Here is a 17,772-nt window from a genome sequence, read left to right as displayed (position 1 = left end):
AAACTGAAAATTTAGCTCTTCACCTTGGCACCTAACCTCTATGATGACCCTTATGCTTGGTTTAAATAAAAGAAACACTCCTTCAGCCAGGACAAACCATAGTTCCTAGGTACACCAGTTAGAGCTTGGATTTGGTTGCTAACATGGACAAAAGTGACTTACACAAATTAAAGGTTAAAGTTTCCAACTATCACAAGTCTAGGCTAGAGAGAGGTATGCAGGTCAGGGCAGGCGCTGCAACCCTCATGTTCTCAGTGGCCCTGGCTCCTTTGTCTTTCTGTTCTCCTGCCCTGAGTGTGTGGCCCTGTCTCCCAAGATGGCTGCATGCCCTCCAGCATTTGTCCATGGTCCAGGGAAGAAGGGGGAGAAGGGTAATGGATCAAAGCCACAAGGCCAGCAGAGGTTTCCCAGAAACCCCACTCAGTGACTTGAGTTTGCATCTCACTAGACAGAACTATGTCACGTGGTCACCCCAGGTGCAAGCGAGTCCATGCACCTGTCACTCCAGACAAAACCAGGATTCTGTCAAGAGGAAGATCAGACCAGATGGTATATGAGCTGGTGATTTTCAAACTTGAGTGTGTCTCAGGGTCACCTGGAGGGCTTGTTAAAATCCAGACTTTTGTCCTTCCCCTCCTCCCCCACCAGCTCCCCAGTTGATGCTGGTGACCAGGGAACGTCCTTTGAGAACTTCTGGCACCTCGGGGCATAGCACTGTGAAATCCACAGAGCGGGGTGAGTTTACACGGAACACTGACTGGCTTAGCCTCAGAGTGGTAAAGCCACTGATTTATTTTCCCAGACAACCTCACTGTGGCTAGCTTGTCAGCTGGTGTGGCTTTGAGCTTCCTGCCACCCTCCCGTTTCTAGCAGCCCCCCTGCCTTCCTCTTCAACCCACACAAGAAAATGCCTTCAGAGCCTTCTGGTCAAGCCTGAGTGTGTTTGCAAAGACTTTCAGGTGAAAAGCCTCTGAATCCAGCTCCCATGTGCCTGGAGAGGCCCAGACTGGGCTGCTCCCTGCAGACCTTCCCAAAGGCTCCAAGGGGCCCTTTGAATGGGGGTGGGGTGGAGGGGTGGGGGTTGGGGGGATGGGTGAGGGGTCAGTTCTTCTGGAGAAGGGCTATGTTCCCTATCACTCATGTCTGCAGAATTCATTGCTTCCTCTCATTGTCAGCTTCTAGTGATACATAACACTTGAATACCTAAAGGTCCTGCAGCTAGAAAAGCCTCCCACACGGATGTGCCCATCTGTGCTTTTGAGGATGAGGATTTTTTTTAATTGAGATAAAATTCATATATCATAGCTCACCCTTTTAAAGTATACTGTCTAGTGGCTTTTAATATATTTATAGAGTTCTGTAACCATCACCACTAATTCACAGAACATTTTCATCACCCCATAAAGAAATCCCATTTATCCCCCAGCCTCTGGCAATTGACTTTCTGTCTCCACGGACCTGCCTGTTCTGGACATCTCTTTTCAATAAAATCATATAATATATAGTCTTTTGTGCCTGGCTTCTTTCATTTAGCATAATGTTCCAAAGTTTATCCATGTTGTAGCATGTATTGGAACATTTTATGGCCAAATAATGACCCATTGTATGGATATATATGACAGTTAATTTATCCATTCATCAGGTGATGGATATTTCAGTTGCTTCTGCTTCTTGGCTATTATGACTAATTCTGCTATGAACATACCTATGAGTGGAATTGCTGAGTCTCATGGTAACCCTATATTTAACTTATTGAGAAACTGCCCAACTGTTTGCCAAAATTACAGCACAATTTTATATTCACTTAGCAATATAGGAGGGGAGAAAGCAATGGCAACCCACTCCAGTACTCTTGCCTGGAGAATCCCAGGGACGACGGAGCCTGGTGGGCTGCCGTCTATGGGGTCGCACAGAGTCGGACATGACTGAAGTGATTTAGCAGCAGCAGCAGCAGCAGCAGGTCTGAAACAAAGGCCAGATTAAAGTCTCCATTTTTACACAGAAAAATCTCGGCCCACAAATCAATAAGTCTGTGAACCAGCCACTTCAGTTGGAATACAAGAACCCTATTCATGATTTTATCACCACCAATTGATGGTATCCCACTCAGGGGACGTGGACTCACTTGCTTCCTCTTTGCCACGGAAACGGTCATCCTTTAAGTGGAAATGTTCCTTCGTTAACGTGTTACTTTCAGGTGGAAAAGCTCCTGTTTCCTGCAGCGATCAGGGGCAGATCTCTTTGATTACTTTTGTCTTATGTGCTTCCTGTCACATCAGGGTTGAATAAACACCCAGAAAGCCAGGCTGGGAGAAGAGGCTGCCTGTGTCACAGCCTACGTACGGCCCCCTCTGGAGGCTGGGCTCCCTTGTCGTCTCCAGCTGGCTTTCCTGTTTGACCAGGCTTCTCTGTGAAAGGTTAATAGAGCACACACAGCCCTGGGCAGCATTTGGAGACTAAAGAGAAATACATACAGTGATAGAAATAAAACTTGGCAATAATTGTATAGATCTGTGTTGCCTACATTTTAAAAAACTATGTCTTCTTTGCTGCTAAGTCACTTCAGTCGTGTCCGACTCTGTGCGACCCCATAGACGGCAGCCCATCAGGTTCCCCCGTCCCTGGGATTCTCCAGGCAAGAACACTGGAGTAGGTTGCCATTTCCTTCTCCAATGCATGAAAGTGAAAAGTGAAAGTGAAGTCGTTGAGTCTTGTCTGACTCTTAGCGACCCCATGGACTGCGGCCCACCAGGCTCCTCCGTCCATGGGATTTTCCAGGCAAGAGTGCTGGAGTGGGGTGCCATTGCCTTCTTTAGATTAACATAAAAACCTCAAGGCCACTCCCCACCTAAGATTCTGATACATTGAGGAGAATCTGTCATCTGTGTTTCCACTTTGCAAGAATATTTTATTGAATTTCATTTTCTATTCTTTTGAAGATAAATTCTCCAAATATAAAATTATATTATGGGCTCCCCTGGTAGTGTAGTGGTTAACAATCTGCCTGCCAATGCAGGGGACACAGGTTTGATCCCTGGTCCAGGAAGATCCCACGTGCCATGGGGTAGATGAGCCCATGCACTGCAGCTACTGAAGCATTTATGCCTCGAGCCTGTGCTCCATAAGATAAGCCACCTCGGAGAAAAGGCTGAGCACTGCCACTAAACAGTAACCCCTGCTCACCACACCAAGAGAAAGCCCTCGCAACGCAGTGAAGGCCCAGCACAGCAAAAAAAAAATAAAGGATTAAAAAATTATGCTGTAAACTTGAATATTCCTTTAAAAAATGCCCATGTTTTCGCATGCATTAGAAGTATTCCCCGCTAAGGACAGAAACCCTGAGAATCTGGTCACTCCAGCATAGACTCTGACAAATAGGTGATTTGGCATATTGATTCAGAGAGAAATGTTGGAGCCCAACAAACATTAAGTTTGAATCCAGGTGCTGGCGTTCAATAAATGTGTGGCCTCAGATTTTTTTTTTTCTTCATTTCTAAAGTAGGAACATCAAGTACAGTACTACCTGTTCCTCAGGGGTCACCAGGGGAAGCCAGATCAGATAATGCACATGGAACAGTGGCAGCAGGCACGTAAGGAGTACGCAGGCAGTGGAAGCCACATCAAAACTTGTTGCCCAACATAGAATACAACCAGTGACCCCGTGGAACCGAGAATTTTCAGTGTATTATTTTCACATCTTAATTTCTTTGGGTTTCTCCGCTTCCTCTTTTAAAAAGGGCCTCACACCCACTTGTTTTTCTAGAAGAGGATGACCATAGACCAAAAAAGAGATTAAGAGGTTTCACATGAGTTCTTCGCAGAAACAGAGCCAAGCCCATGAAACACTATTTCCACCGAGTCTCAGAACACTGGAACGGTCGATTGGCAGGAATGGAAGGGACCACAGAGAATGTCACTCTCACCTGGCTCATGAAGACACTGAGACCCAGAGAGGTGAGGGTCCCAGAGCTAGCAGTACAGCCTGTGTGGACAGCGCCTCCTAGAGTTGTTCAGTCACAGCCGTCACCGGTGCAGCCACACGGCCCTCACGTCCTCCTGGGCACAGTGATGGAGTGACGTGGTCCATTCAGAGGGTATCTCAGCACTTCTGGGGATGCTGGCATATTGACTCCCACATTTTCCCCACTCCCTGGAATAATGAAGCCCAAGAAGCTGTGGTATAGCCACAGAGGGAGAGTCTGCCTGAGCAGAGAGGTCATCTGCAGGCCAGAGGTGGAAGAAGAGATACAGAAGATAGGTGGCTTTGTTCCGGCCCCATAATGTAGCCCTACCTGAACATAGATCTACACCCATAGACTGCTTTCTGCTCAATTGTTTGAGCCAGTAAGTGTTAGTCGTTCTGTTACTTGCTGCTTCTGCTGCTGCTGTTTAGTCACTAAGTCATATCTGACTCTTTACGACCCCATGGACGATAGCCCCCAGGTTCCTCTGTCTGTGAGATTTCCCAGGCAAGAATACTGGAGTGGGTAGCCATTACCTTCTCCAGGGGATCTTCCTGACCCAGGGATCAAACTGGCGTCTCCTGCATTGGCAGGCAGATTTTTAACCAGGGAAGCCCTTCTGTCACTTGCTGTCTTATTATAATTAACAGAGGGGCTCAAAGTGCTATGAAGGTCCAGGGAGGAAAATTTCAGATCGTAAAAGCCTTCCTGGACCAGGTTACATCAGAGAAAGATCTGAAAGGAAGATGGGTTGTAGACATGGTGGGAAGGGAGAGACAATTCAGGCAAGAAAAAGACCTTGAACAGATGCCCAAGACAGGCAAGCCTGTGGTAGGAGTGTTCAGGGAAATAGGCTGGAACAGTGGGTACCTGAGGGAGTAATGGGAATTAGATTGAAGACGCAGTCTCCAACCAGTCTGTGAAGTTTGCTCTTCTGTGTGTAGTTAACAAGGAGTAGAAAAATCAAAGTTGGGTTTCAGAATGAATTCAGTGAAAGAGAGAGATGAGAATGAAATAAGAGAACTGTTTGGGAGGCTATTTGTAATCGTCTAAGGAAGATAGTCCATGGCTTCTAGGGTGCCCACGGTCCTGATTTGCCCAGAACCAAGGGATTTCCCGGGATGTTGGACTTGCAGTGCTAACCATGGGACAGAGTCAGGGAAATTGGGATGGTTGATCACCTGAAACTATAAAGGAAAAGACTGATAGATTTCACTGAGTAAAAATAACATATGACCTAAAAGATAGGAAACAGTCTAGATACATCAAATTTTCAATGTTTCTCTGTGGAAAAAAAATTAAATGAGACTTCTTGACTCCTACCATCCAGCTTCCCTGTGCCCTGGATACCTTCATCACCAGGTGATGAATTCCCAAATTTCCACATCCTACTTTAATCAAAACCATTCATATCTTATGCACTCTCTTGCTCTTTCAGAGCGCTCCAATATCTTCATCGCTCCTCTTTCTCCCTTCTGTCTTCACCTCCTTCTTTATCTAGCAACCACTCTAACCAACTCAGTTCATGTCATACTTCTGGTTCTCTGCCCTTGGCAAAACTCTGGACTCTGGATCAGTTCCAGCATCTATCCCCCTTCTACATAAGGCTGTAGATAGACCTTGGATGAATGCTCAATGCCACCCATCAATGCGTCTTTCTTTTCCTCTCTCCCACTTCCCCACATGACTCTTCAAGTGCTGCTCTACCACAGATATAGCTGTGTGACCCCAGGCCAGTTGTGAGGATTCTGTATTAACATGCAGAAAATGCTTAGCACAGTGCTTGGCATGTGGTAGGTACCCCCAGGAGTGTTAGCTTTTACTCACACAAGGAGTTTGACTTCACCCTTAGGCGGATTGATTCATTGTCTCAAGTAGTCTAGGTCACAGCACTGTGGTGTTCAACAAATCAGTCACAGGACACGAAATCACTGTGCAAAATTTACTTTTGCGAAGACTCAAACAGACCTTTTGTCAAGTAAGGTAGAAATAAGCTCATGAGAGGCTGGCTCAACATCACTAGTCATTAGGGAAATGCAAATTAAAACTGCAATGGTCTCCACTACACACATATTAGAATGTCTAAAAGTTTAAAAACCGATCTTACCAGGACGGGCAAGAATGTGGAGGAATTAGATCTCTTATACACTGCTGGTGGGAATGTAAAATGTTTAGAAAAACAGTTTCTATTTTCATTTTCTGGCAATTTCTTAAAATGTTAAACATACATCTACCATAAGACCTAGCCATTCCCTCCTAGGTATTTAGACATGAGAAAAGGAAGCATGTGCCCATCCAAAGATGTGTACACGGATGACTAGAGCAGCTTTAACTGTAATAATCCAAAGCTGGAAACAACCCAAATGATCCTCAAAAGGGACATGGATGCACAAACAACTTGAGTATATCCATGCTATGAATCTAATCTTCAGCGATAAAAAAGAATAGACTACTGATACAACAATATGGATAATTCAAAAAATTATTATGCTGAGTGAAAGAAGCTAGAAGAGTACATACTGCACAATTCCATTTGTACAAAACTATAGAAAATGCAAACTAACCTATAATGACAGAAAACAAGTCAATGGTTGTTGGTAAGTAAGGAGGGAGGTGAAGAGGGACAGGAGTAAGTAATTACAAATGGACTTGAGAAAACTTTTGAGGGTGATGAATGCATTATCCTGATTGTGGTGGTGGTTTCATGCATCTATGTATCTGTCAAAACTTGTCAAATTGCACACTTTAAAGATATGTACTTTGTGTGAGAATTATACCTTAACAAAGCTATTAAAAACTCACTTTTGCAGATGAAGAGTCTCAGCTTTTAGGAATACCAGTTGCACAAAGGGAACCTGGCTGCCTTGGATGTAAAATGAGTGCCACCTTGTTGCTTAAACACTCCAAACAAGTGAAATAAAGAGATCGGACAAAAATCAATAAGAATGTAGAATTACTGTTTGGAAAATATTTCTTATAGTTCTGATCTTATAATTGCATCCAGAATAAACCCCTAAGATACATATTTTGCAATGCTAAAATATTCACCCTTCGAACAGGCTTGAATGGATTATTTTTCTAAAGGATAATTATACATTAGTTTAACAATGTGAGCGCATGCTCAGTTGATTCCGACTCTGTGATCCCGTGGACTGTAGCCTGCCATGTTCCTCTGTCCATGGAATTTTCCAGGCAAGGATACTGGATTGCCATTTCCTCCTCCAGGGGATCTTCCTGACCCAGGGATCAAACCTGCATCTCTTGTATCTCCTGCATTGGCAGGCAGATTCTTTACCACTGAGCCACCTGGGAAGCCACAGTTTGACAATAAACCTGAGATTAAGAGAAATATAAAATTCCCTGGTGGCTCAGACAGTAAAGAATCAGTCTGCAATGCAGGAGACTTGGGGTTCAATCCCTGGTTTGGAAAGATGCCCTGGAGAAGGGAATGGCAACCTACTCCAATATTCTTGCCTGGAGAATTCCATGGACAGGGGAGCCTGGTGGACTACAGTCCCTGGGGTCTCAAAGAGTAGGACATGACTGAGAAACTAACACTTTCACATAACTTTAGGAGAAATATATCTCAGAAAGAAAAAAAAAAATGAAACAAACTTTCACAATAGCAATGAGCATCAGTTGAGTAAAATGAAGATAAGGATAGTCTGTGACTCCTTGAATGGAAGCCGTTTTCCTGTGGTTTCTTTCCGCACTTGAATCTTGGCCTCTAAGGCAAACTCCTTCTCTGATTTAATTCAGCCTTTCACAAAAAGCAGCAGCTGCTAAGGAGCTCTTGGCCTCGTGAGACAAATTGTAAGTAGATGGCTGCTAAGAGGTTGTTTTTCCCCAACGTGGAAAGTGTGCCAAACCTGGTTAGGAAAGGGCGGTCAGGAGAGGAGCGAGCGATCGCCACAGAGCAAGACAACCATAAGGGAAACGTGCCCAGGCCTGAATGTCCTCAGAAGCCCCCGGGAACTGATACAAACATTTCCCATAGAAGGACAGTGAGGGGCCGAGAGCACAGTCACCGGCCAGCCCTGTGGTGTGGGTGAGCTGCACAGCCCTTCCCGGCCTTGGTTTCCTTGCCCATCAAATGGGGATGCTGGCACCTACCTCACAGGGTTGACGAGATGCTCAAAATTGGCGAGAACTCTGAAAGTGGTTTTTAAGAAATGTGTATGTGTCTGGCTGCACAGGGTCTTAGTTGTGACATGTGAGCTCTTTAGCTGTGGCATGTGAACTCTTAGCTGCAGTGTGTGGAATCTAGGTCCCTGAACAGGCATTGAACCTGGGCCCCCTGTATTAGGAGTGCAGAGTCTTAGCCACTGGGCCCCCAGAGAAGTCCTTGAAAGTGTTTTTTTAAAAACATTTTACAAATTAGCACTATTTGCGTACCTATCAGAAACCAGAGGGAACTTGGAGAAATTAAGTTGATATCAAGCTTCTCCATACTTTTTAAACAATATCCTACCAACCAAGAAGGCTGAGCCTTCATTTTCTGCCTGTAGCTTTATGTAAAGAAACAGATATTTGTCTTGTTTCACCAATTATACATACTCCTGCCCCTCTAGAGATCTCAATCTATTTCCCTGGCCCTAGCCTTCTGATGTGTTTGAGTAGATTCTAATCTAACTGAGCCTGGACTCAAGGACTGAATTGTGGTTGGTGTTAAGGTTTGTCTGGAAACTGGCAGTCCCACTTGAGTGCTTACGCCTTGTCTCATTTCCTCCCCAGATCTTACGTGTCAGCCCCCACCTCTGGTCCCAGCCAATTGCAGCCCTTAGGCCATCCTGCCCCATCTCTCAGTCATATCTGACTCTTGCGACCCCATGGACTATAACCTGCCTGGCTCCTCTGTCCATGGGATTTTCCAGGCAAGAATACAGGATTGGTTGCCATTTCCTTCTCCAGGGGATCTTCCCGACCCAGGGACTGAACACGGGTCTCCTGCATTGCAGGTGGATGCTTAACCTACTGAGCCATCCCATCTCTAGCATCTGTCTATATATACCAGCATCCTGTATTTTAAGTTAGCAAGCAAATTCCTACCCAGTCTTGTTCCTGAGTCTCAGTCATCATAAATCATCCGGGAGCTCCAGGCTCTTGGGATGGGCGTTTTGCAACGCTTTGATTTCCAGACGCTGTTCACTTCTCTGTCCTAGCCACCAGGGTGGAGTAAGTCTGACCCAGTGCCCAGGCTGTTGTCCTCTGTGAGCAGACGTGCCTGGTGAACTGATGTGAAGTTTGAGGACCTTTGTATAAAGCAGGTTTCTCAATCTCAGCACTGTTGATATTTGAGTTCAGATAACTCTTTCTGTGTTTGGGGGGGGCGGGGGCGGAGCGATTAGCATTGCAGGGTGTTTAGTAGCATCCCTGGCCTCTACCCACTAGATGCTCCCCTCCCCCGGATTGTGACAACCTTCAGACATTGCCCGAATTGTCTCCAATTAAGAATCGCAGGGTAAAGCTCCCCTGACCTCCTCCTGGAGCCCCCTGTTGTGACTCTCGGTTGCAGCCCCCTGTTGCCCCATGAGGAGAAGGAAATGGCAACCCACTCCAGTGTTCTTGCCTGGAGAATCCCATGGACAGAGAAGCCTGGTAGGCTGTAGTCCATGGGGTCACACAGAGTCGAACACGACTGAAGCGACTTGGCGGCAGCAGCAGTTGCCCCATGAACACCTTCTACCTCCATTCAGTGAGCACAGCCCCAGAGACTGATTGGCTGGCTTTCCGATCTAAGAGACATTCGTTGACTTTCTGGCCGCCCAGCCTCTGAACTACCTTCTTTGGTTTGGGAAATCCCATCCAACATGAGGCGGAGGCAAAGACCACTGGGAGGAATGCAAAGACCACCACTGAGGTCATGGCCTCCTCCAGCTTCTCTCACAGTGAGAACGGTGGTTGAGGCTCAAGCCTGTCCAGGTCCTTGGAGGATGAGAATGCCTTTTGTTTTAACAGTCCCTATTAAATCGCTTCTAGAACATCAGCAGCTCCCAGCTTACAAACATGGCTTGTAAGGGAGCCTCCAGCCCATAGGCTGCCATGGAAACTTCTGAAGGAGACATGTGGGTTAGTTTAGTGTGGTTTTGAGGACCTGTGGATCCAGGAAATTCCTCTCTTAGAAAAGAAGGAATAACTAACAATGCATTTAAACTTGCGCACTTGATTGGAGCACAGAAGCTAGAACCAGACTGTGTGTGGGTGGGCTCAGTCCCTTCAGTTGTGTCTGACTCTTTACGACCCTATAGACTGTGGTCTGCCAGGCTTCTCTGTCCATGAGATTCTCCAGGCAAGAATACTGGAGTGGGTTCCCACACCCTCCTCCAGGGGAATCTTCCCTAACCAGGGATCGAACCCACGTCTGTTGCATCTCCTGCATTGCAGGCAGATTCTTTACCACTGAGCCACTGGAGAAGCCCCAGAACTAGACTACCTGGTTCATATTCTGGCTCTGCTGTTTGACGTCTCTGGGTCTCAATTTCCCCAGCTGTTTACATGGGGATTGTAAGATGTTTCAGGGCTGTTATCTAGATTAAATATTTGTTAATACTTGCAGAGCACTTACAACAGTGCCTGGCACGTAACGAGTGCTGTGTATTGCTATAAATGCAGTGTTATGCAACCCACTCTGGGATTCTTGTCTGGAGAATCCCATGGACAGAGGAGCCTGGTGGGTTACAGTCCACAGGATCGCAAAGAGTGGGACTGACTGAAGTGACTTAGTAGGCAGGCAGGCAGTGTTATCTATGATAACAACATACACATATAAAGGCAGTAAATTAAATATCCCATGTTAGGAAAACAAATAAATTATAGAACATTTATAGCATTTTATGCAGGCACTGAAAGAGTATTTTAAAAGAGTATTTCAAGACATGGTGATGATGAAAATAAGCCTCCCCGCCATAATGAAAAGAACTTTATGTCAGATGTTAGAAAAGTTAAAAACTTTGAATGAATATCTCCTTTTTTTAACAGACTTTATTTTAGAGCAGTTTTAGGTTTATAGCAAAATTGAGCAGAAACCACAGAGTTCCCATATACTCCCTGCCCCCACTCATGCATAGCCTCATTCACTATCAACATTCCCCAACAGAGCGATGCATTTGTTACACACTGACATCACTATCACCCAAAGTCCATAGTTGACATCACAATTCAGTCTTGGTGCTGTACATCCAAAGGCTTTTGACAAATGTGTGACAACATGTATCCACCATTATAGGATCACACATAGCAAAGTAGTTTTGCCGCCCTAAAAATCCTCTCTGCTCCTCATATTCACCCTCACTTCCCTCTGATGCCTCGAAACCTTTACTTTTTTAAGAATGTCATATAGTTGTAATCTTACACTATGTAGCACTTTCCAATTGGCTTCTTTTACTTAATAATATGCATTCAAGATTCCTTCATGTCTTCTCATGGCTTGCTAGCACAATTCTTTTTAGAGCTGAATAATATTCCACTGACTGCATGTACCACAATTTTTTTTTAACCTTTCACCTACTGAAGGACACCTTGGTTGCTTCCAACTGGTCAATTATGAATAAAGGTGCTATGAATATCTGTGTGCACTTTTTGTGTAAATCTTATTATGAGCTAATTTGGGTAAATACCAAGGAACAGAATTGCTGGATCATGTGGTAAGAGTATGTTTAGTTTTGCAAGAAACCTCCGAGCTGTCTTTCAAAGTGGCTGTGTTGCTTTGCATTCCCATCAGCATGAATGAGAGTTCTTGTTGCTCTACATCCTCACCAACATTTGGTGTTGTCAATGCTTTGGACTCTAAGAGATGTGTAGTAGTATCTTGGCTTAATTTGCTTATTTAATTGATTATGACCCCTTCTAAAAATTAAATTTATAGGGACTTCCCCAGCAGTCCAGGGGTTAAGATTTCACCTTCCAATGCAGGGGGCATGAATTTGATCCCTGGCAGGGGAACTAAGATTCCACATGCTGTGGGGTATGGCCACATTTTTTTTTTTTTAAGTTAAATTTAGACTTGTGTCTCTTAACTCTTTAGATGTTTGCTTTACCTTCTTTGGGGTTTCCCTGGTGGCTCAGGTGGTAAAGAATCTGTCTGCAATGTGGGAGACCCAGGTTTGATCCCTGGGTTAGGAAGATCCCCTGGAGAAGGGAATGGCTACTCACACCAGTATTCTTGCCTGGAGAATTCCATGGACAGAGGAGCTGGAGGGCTACGACCCATGGGTCACAAAGAGTCGGACACGACTGAGCAACTAACACTTTCACTTTACCTTGTTTACTGAGATTCTCCTAGTTTCATTTAGAATTACTCCACCTAATTTCAAAATATCTGTTGAAACTTGTCTTTAAAATGTCAAATAAAAGTTTGTTTACTTATAAGTACAAGACTTCCCAGAGCTTTCCTGGTGGTTCAGTGGTAAATAATCCACCAGCAGTGTGGGAGACCTGGGTTTGGTCCCTGGGTTGAGAAGATTCCCTGGAGGAGGAAATGGCAACCCACTCCAGTATTCTTTCCTGGAGAATCCCACAGACAGAGGAGCCTGGCAGGCTACAGTCCACAGGGTCCCAAAGAGGCAGACACAACTGAAGTAACTACACACACACGCACACACAAGACTTCCCTCCTGCATGAATCTCAACATGATTTCTGGAAGTGGGTATGAGGGCTGCGGGTGTCTGTTTAGAGCCTTGGGGGGCCCTTTTATATAAATGAGCATTCATAAAATTCTGGGTTAAACACTGAGAAAAAGTAGTTAGCCCTTTTAGGTTGCGGACTCCTCCCTTCACTTTTGCCTGCAGAATTTTATTAAACTGCTAAAGTCACATTTCAAAATAATTTGAAATTATTATATTATACTATTATCCTGCCTTGCCTCAGTATATTTAGTTCTCAGAACTGGAGTTTGGAGATAAACACAAGACTGATCCCAGTGGCCCAGGGATCTGGGTTTCTTTTCAGAACCTCCTGCTCTCTCGGCCCTACTAGAGAGCTGAGCTACCAGAACTATCAAATGGTTTAGCTACAGCAAGAGTTAAATTGTGCGCTAGGCTGGAAGAATTGACCTGGTTTAAATATTGGCAGGAAGGGTGGCGGGGGCTCAGCTAAGGTTGTCTTCTCTTTGTTAACCGCTGACCTAGCAAACGAACGGTGCTGGGCTGTGAAAGTCCTGAGAACATCGGCTAGGGTTCTGCTCCCCACTTGCCCTGAGCAGGGATCATCAGTATTTGTTAGCTGATTGAAGGAAGTTTAAGATAAGTCACAGGTGTCTTGGCCATGTCCCTTCGCCATTATCTCTACAGCTGTTAAATAAATAACCCAGTGAAAGGGCTGAGCCTGAGACCTGGGGGCTCTGAGACAAAGGCAAGGCTGAGCCTGCAGGCCCAGGGGTCTGGGTTTCTTTCCAGAAGGTCATGAGTCTCTGGCAGTGGTTCAGGAAAGCTGCCACGTTTTGTAACTGGGCATTACAAAGAAGTCACAGAGGCTGCAACCACTTGAAAGGCTTGGAGAACAAAATAAAAAACGGGCCTTGTTAGCCAAGATTTCCCAGCAAGGTTCAGCTGTTTATTGGTGCTGAACTGGAAAGAGTTGAGAGGGGCCCAGCTGCCTTGGGCAGGGTGGGGTGGGGGCAGGTTGTTGACAGAATACATTTAGTAACCATTCAGGGAAGCCCCCTAAGAGAAGGATTTAATTTTCCTTAGGTCTGAGGTCAATGGCCTCTACAGGATTTAAATAGTAAAATTACTGATGGTACTGAGTGGCTACGGATTATCAGGCATTGGCTTCTATAGTATTAATCCCCACAACAAGCCTGTGAATCCAATAGGGGAAGGTTGTGACTTGCCCGGGTTCAACCAGATGGTCAAGTTGGTGGCTGTGCTTCCAGCCCACCTGCCCCACTACAGAGCTCGGTTCTTCCCACAATGCCAATGTCCAATGATGAGAACATGATTTAGACTCTGTTATCAGACAAAGAGAGCTTTAAAAGATAAATGCATAGGAACAGATTTCATACAATCTGCTGTGTTCATGACAGTTCTCTTCCTCAACTTGGAAGACTGGCATTGGTTCTATCCACCCTGACAGAGTCAGCCCCTGCCATGGCTCGTCAGATTCCCCCAAAGAATAGTCTCGCACCCCCAATTCTGGAGGGAGGTTATGCCTCCCTCCAAATGGAAGATCAACCAAGGAAATTTCTAACAAAGTAGGGGACCGGGTTGTTAATTCTACATTTTCCTAAGTGTTTCCTGATTTGACTTAGACTAACGTCTTTCCAAAACTGGTACCACTGCTATAGCATAATTGTTTGTGTAACCTTGAAAATGATGCAACAATTCTTAGTTACATCCAGCTGTGCTTTGGAGTTATGCTCTATTTCTTCAAACAACATTGCACAAAGAAAGCAGTTGTTGAACCAATGTATGGTATAATACTGTTTCTATTTTTTAAAATCTCTGTATAATTTCATGCACTTTCATAGAAAACTGTCTGAGAGGATGCTTGGTAGAGTGCAACCATGGTTAGCTTCAGGGAGCAGGTTCATGGCTCTGCTGTGTGTGTGTGAAGGCCCTTACACTTCTTCCGTCTCATACTTCTACATTGTTCCGTATTTTTATAACAATATAAATTATTTTAAAATGTATATACAGTAAAATTCACTCTTTTAGGTGTACAGTTCCATGAGTTTTAACAAATGTATAGATCAGTGTAATCACCACCACCAGTTAGAACATAGTTCCATCCCTGCCATATGATCCAGCGTTTTCACTTCTGGGTATTTGCCTGAAGAAAACAAAAACACTAATTCAAAAAGTTATATACACCCCTGTGTTCATTGTAGCATTATTTACAGCAGCCAAGATATAGAAGAAACCTAAGTGTGAATGGATAAAGAAGAGGTGGGATATATGTGTGTGTACATACACACATGTATTTATTTTGGGTAAATACCTAGGAATAGGATTGCTGGATCATATATTAAGTGTATGTTTAATTTGATGAGATATTAAATAGCTATACCATCTTGTACGGTACAGGTTCCCATCAGAATACCCATCTGAATGCAGAGTTCCAGAGAATAGCAAGGAGAGATAGAAAACCTTCCTCAGTGATCAATACAAAGAAACAGAGGAAAACAAAAGAATGGGTAAGACTAGAGATCCCTTCAAGAAAATTAGAGATACCAAGGGAACATTTCATGCAAAGATGGGCACAATAAAGGACAGAAATGGTATGGATCTAACAGAAGCAGAAGATATTAAGAAAAGATACCTAGAATACACAGAAGAACTGTACAAAAAAGATCTTCATGACCCAGATAACTACAATGGTGTGATCACTCACCTAGGATCAGACATTCTGGAATCCGGAGTCAAGTGGGCCTTAGCATCACTATGAACAAAGCTAGTAGAGGTGATGGAATTTCAGTTGAACTATTTCAAATCCTAAAAGATGATACTGTGAAAGCGTTGTATTCATTATCCCAGCAAATTTGTAAAACTCAGCAGTGGCCACAGGACTGAAAAAGGTCAGTTTTCATTCCAATCCCAAGAAAGGTAATGCCAAAGAATGTTCAAGTGAAAGTGAAGTCACTCAGTCGTGTCGACTCTTTGTGACCCATGGACACCAGGCTCCTCCATCCATGGGATTTTCTAGGCAAGAATGGGTTGCCATTTCCTTTTCCAGGGAACTTCCTGACCCAGGGATCGAACCCAGGTCTCCCACATTGTAGACACTTTACTGTCTGAGCCACCAGAGAAGTCCTGCACAATTGCCCTCATCTCACATGTTAGCAAACTAAAGCTCAAAATTCTCCAGGTGAGGCTTCAACAGTATGTGAACCAAGAACTTCCAAATGTTCAAGCTGGATTTAGAAAAAGCAGAGGAACCAGAGATCAAATTGCCAACATCCGTTGGGTCATCGAAAAAGCAAGAGAGTTCCAGAAAAATATCTACTTCTGCTTTATTGACTACGCCAAAGCCTTTGACTGTGTGGATCACAACAAACTGTGGAAAATTCTTAAGGAGATGGCAATACCAGACCACCTGACCTGCCTCCTCAGAAATCTGTATGCAGATCAAGAAGCAACAATTAGAACTGGACATGGAACAATGGACTGGTTCCAAACTGGGAAAGGAGTATGTCAAGGCTGTATATTGTCACCCTGCTTATTTAACTTATATGCAGAGTACATCATGCAAAATGCCGGGTCGGATAAAGCACAAGCTGGAATCAAGATTGCCGGGAGAAATATCAATAACCTCAGATATGCAGATGACACCACCCTTATGGTAGAAGGTGTAGAGGAACTAAAGAGCCTCTTGATGAAAGTGAAAGAGGAGAGTGAAAAAGCTGTCTTAAAACTCAACATTCGAAAAAATAAGATCATGGCATCTGCTCCCATCACTTCATGGCAAACAGATGGAGAAACAATGGAAACAGTGACAGACTTTATTTTGGGGGGCTCCAAAATCACTGCAGATGGTGACTGCAGCCATGAAATTAAAAGATGCTTGCTCTTTGGAAGAAAACCTATGACAAACCTAGACAGCATATTAAAAAACAGACACTACTTTGCCAACAAAGGTCCGTCTAGTCAAGGCTATGGTTTTTCCAGTGGTCATGTATGGATGTGAGAGTTGAACTATAAAGAAATCTGAGCACTGAAGAATTGATGTTTTTGAACTGTGGTGTTGGAGAAGACTCTTGAGAGTCCCTGGGACTGCAAGGAGATCCAACCAGTCCATCCTAAAGGATATCAGTCCTGGGTGTTCATTGGAAGGACTGATGTTGAAGCTGAAACTCCAATACTTTGGCCACCTGATGCGAAGAGCTGACTCATTTGAAAAGACCCTGATGCTGGGAAAGATTGAGGGCAAGAGGAGAAGGGGACGACAAAGGATGAGATGGTGTCACCGACTTGATGGACATGGGTTTGGGTGGACTCCAGGAGTTTGTGATGGACAGGGAGGCCTGGTGTGCTACAATTCATGGGGTCGCAAAGAGTCGGACACGACTGAGCAACTGAACTGAACTGAACTGAGTCAAAGCTATGGTTTTTCCATAGTTATGTATGGATGTGGGAGTTGGACAATAAAGAAAGCTAAATGCTGAAGAATTGATGCTTTTGAACTGTGGTGTTTAAGAAGACTCTTGAGAGTCCTTTGGACTGCAAGAAGATCAAACCAGTCAATCCTAAAGGAAATCAGTCCTGAATATTCATTGGAAGGACTAATGTTGAAGGTGAAGGTCCAATATTTTGGCCACCTGATGCGAAGAAATGACTCATTGGAAAAGACCCTGATGCTGGGAAAGATTTTAAGCAAGAGAAGAAGGGGACAACAGAGGATGAGATGGTTGGATGGCGTCACCGACTCGATGGACAGGAGTTTAAGCAAGCTCCAGGAGTTGGTGATGGACAGGGAAGCCTGGCGTGCTGCAGTCCATGGGGTCGCCAAGAGTCAAAACACGATTGAGCAGCTGAACTGGACTGACTGACCATCTTGCATGATGAGATAAAGAAATGTACGAGAGTTCCAGCAGCTCTGCATCCTCTCCAGAACTTGAACTTGATATGGTAAGTGTTGTTGATAGTAACCATTCCAGTAGGTGTATGGTGAAACCTCATTGTCGTTTTGATTTGCATTTCCCTACTGAGTAATGGTATTAAGGATTATTTCATGTACTTAATGTTTTTGCTCTTTTTCTTGGTAAAGTGTCTATTCAATCTTTTGCACATTTTTTTGGATTGTTTGTTTTGTTATAGTTGAGTTGCATTACTATTTTTAAGAGCTTTATTAATACTAACTGACATACAATATATT

This window comes from Bubalus bubalis, chromosome 12 (genome assembly GCF_019923935.1).
Source record: "Bubalus bubalis isolate 160015118507 breed Murrah chromosome 12, NDDB_SH_1, whole genome shotgun sequence".
Taxonomy (NCBI): Eukaryota; Metazoa; Chordata; class Mammalia; order Artiodactyla; family Bovidae; genus Bubalus; species Bubalus bubalis.
The sequence above is the reverse complement of the archived record's forward strand: the minus strand, read 5'-3'. Positions refer to the sequence as shown.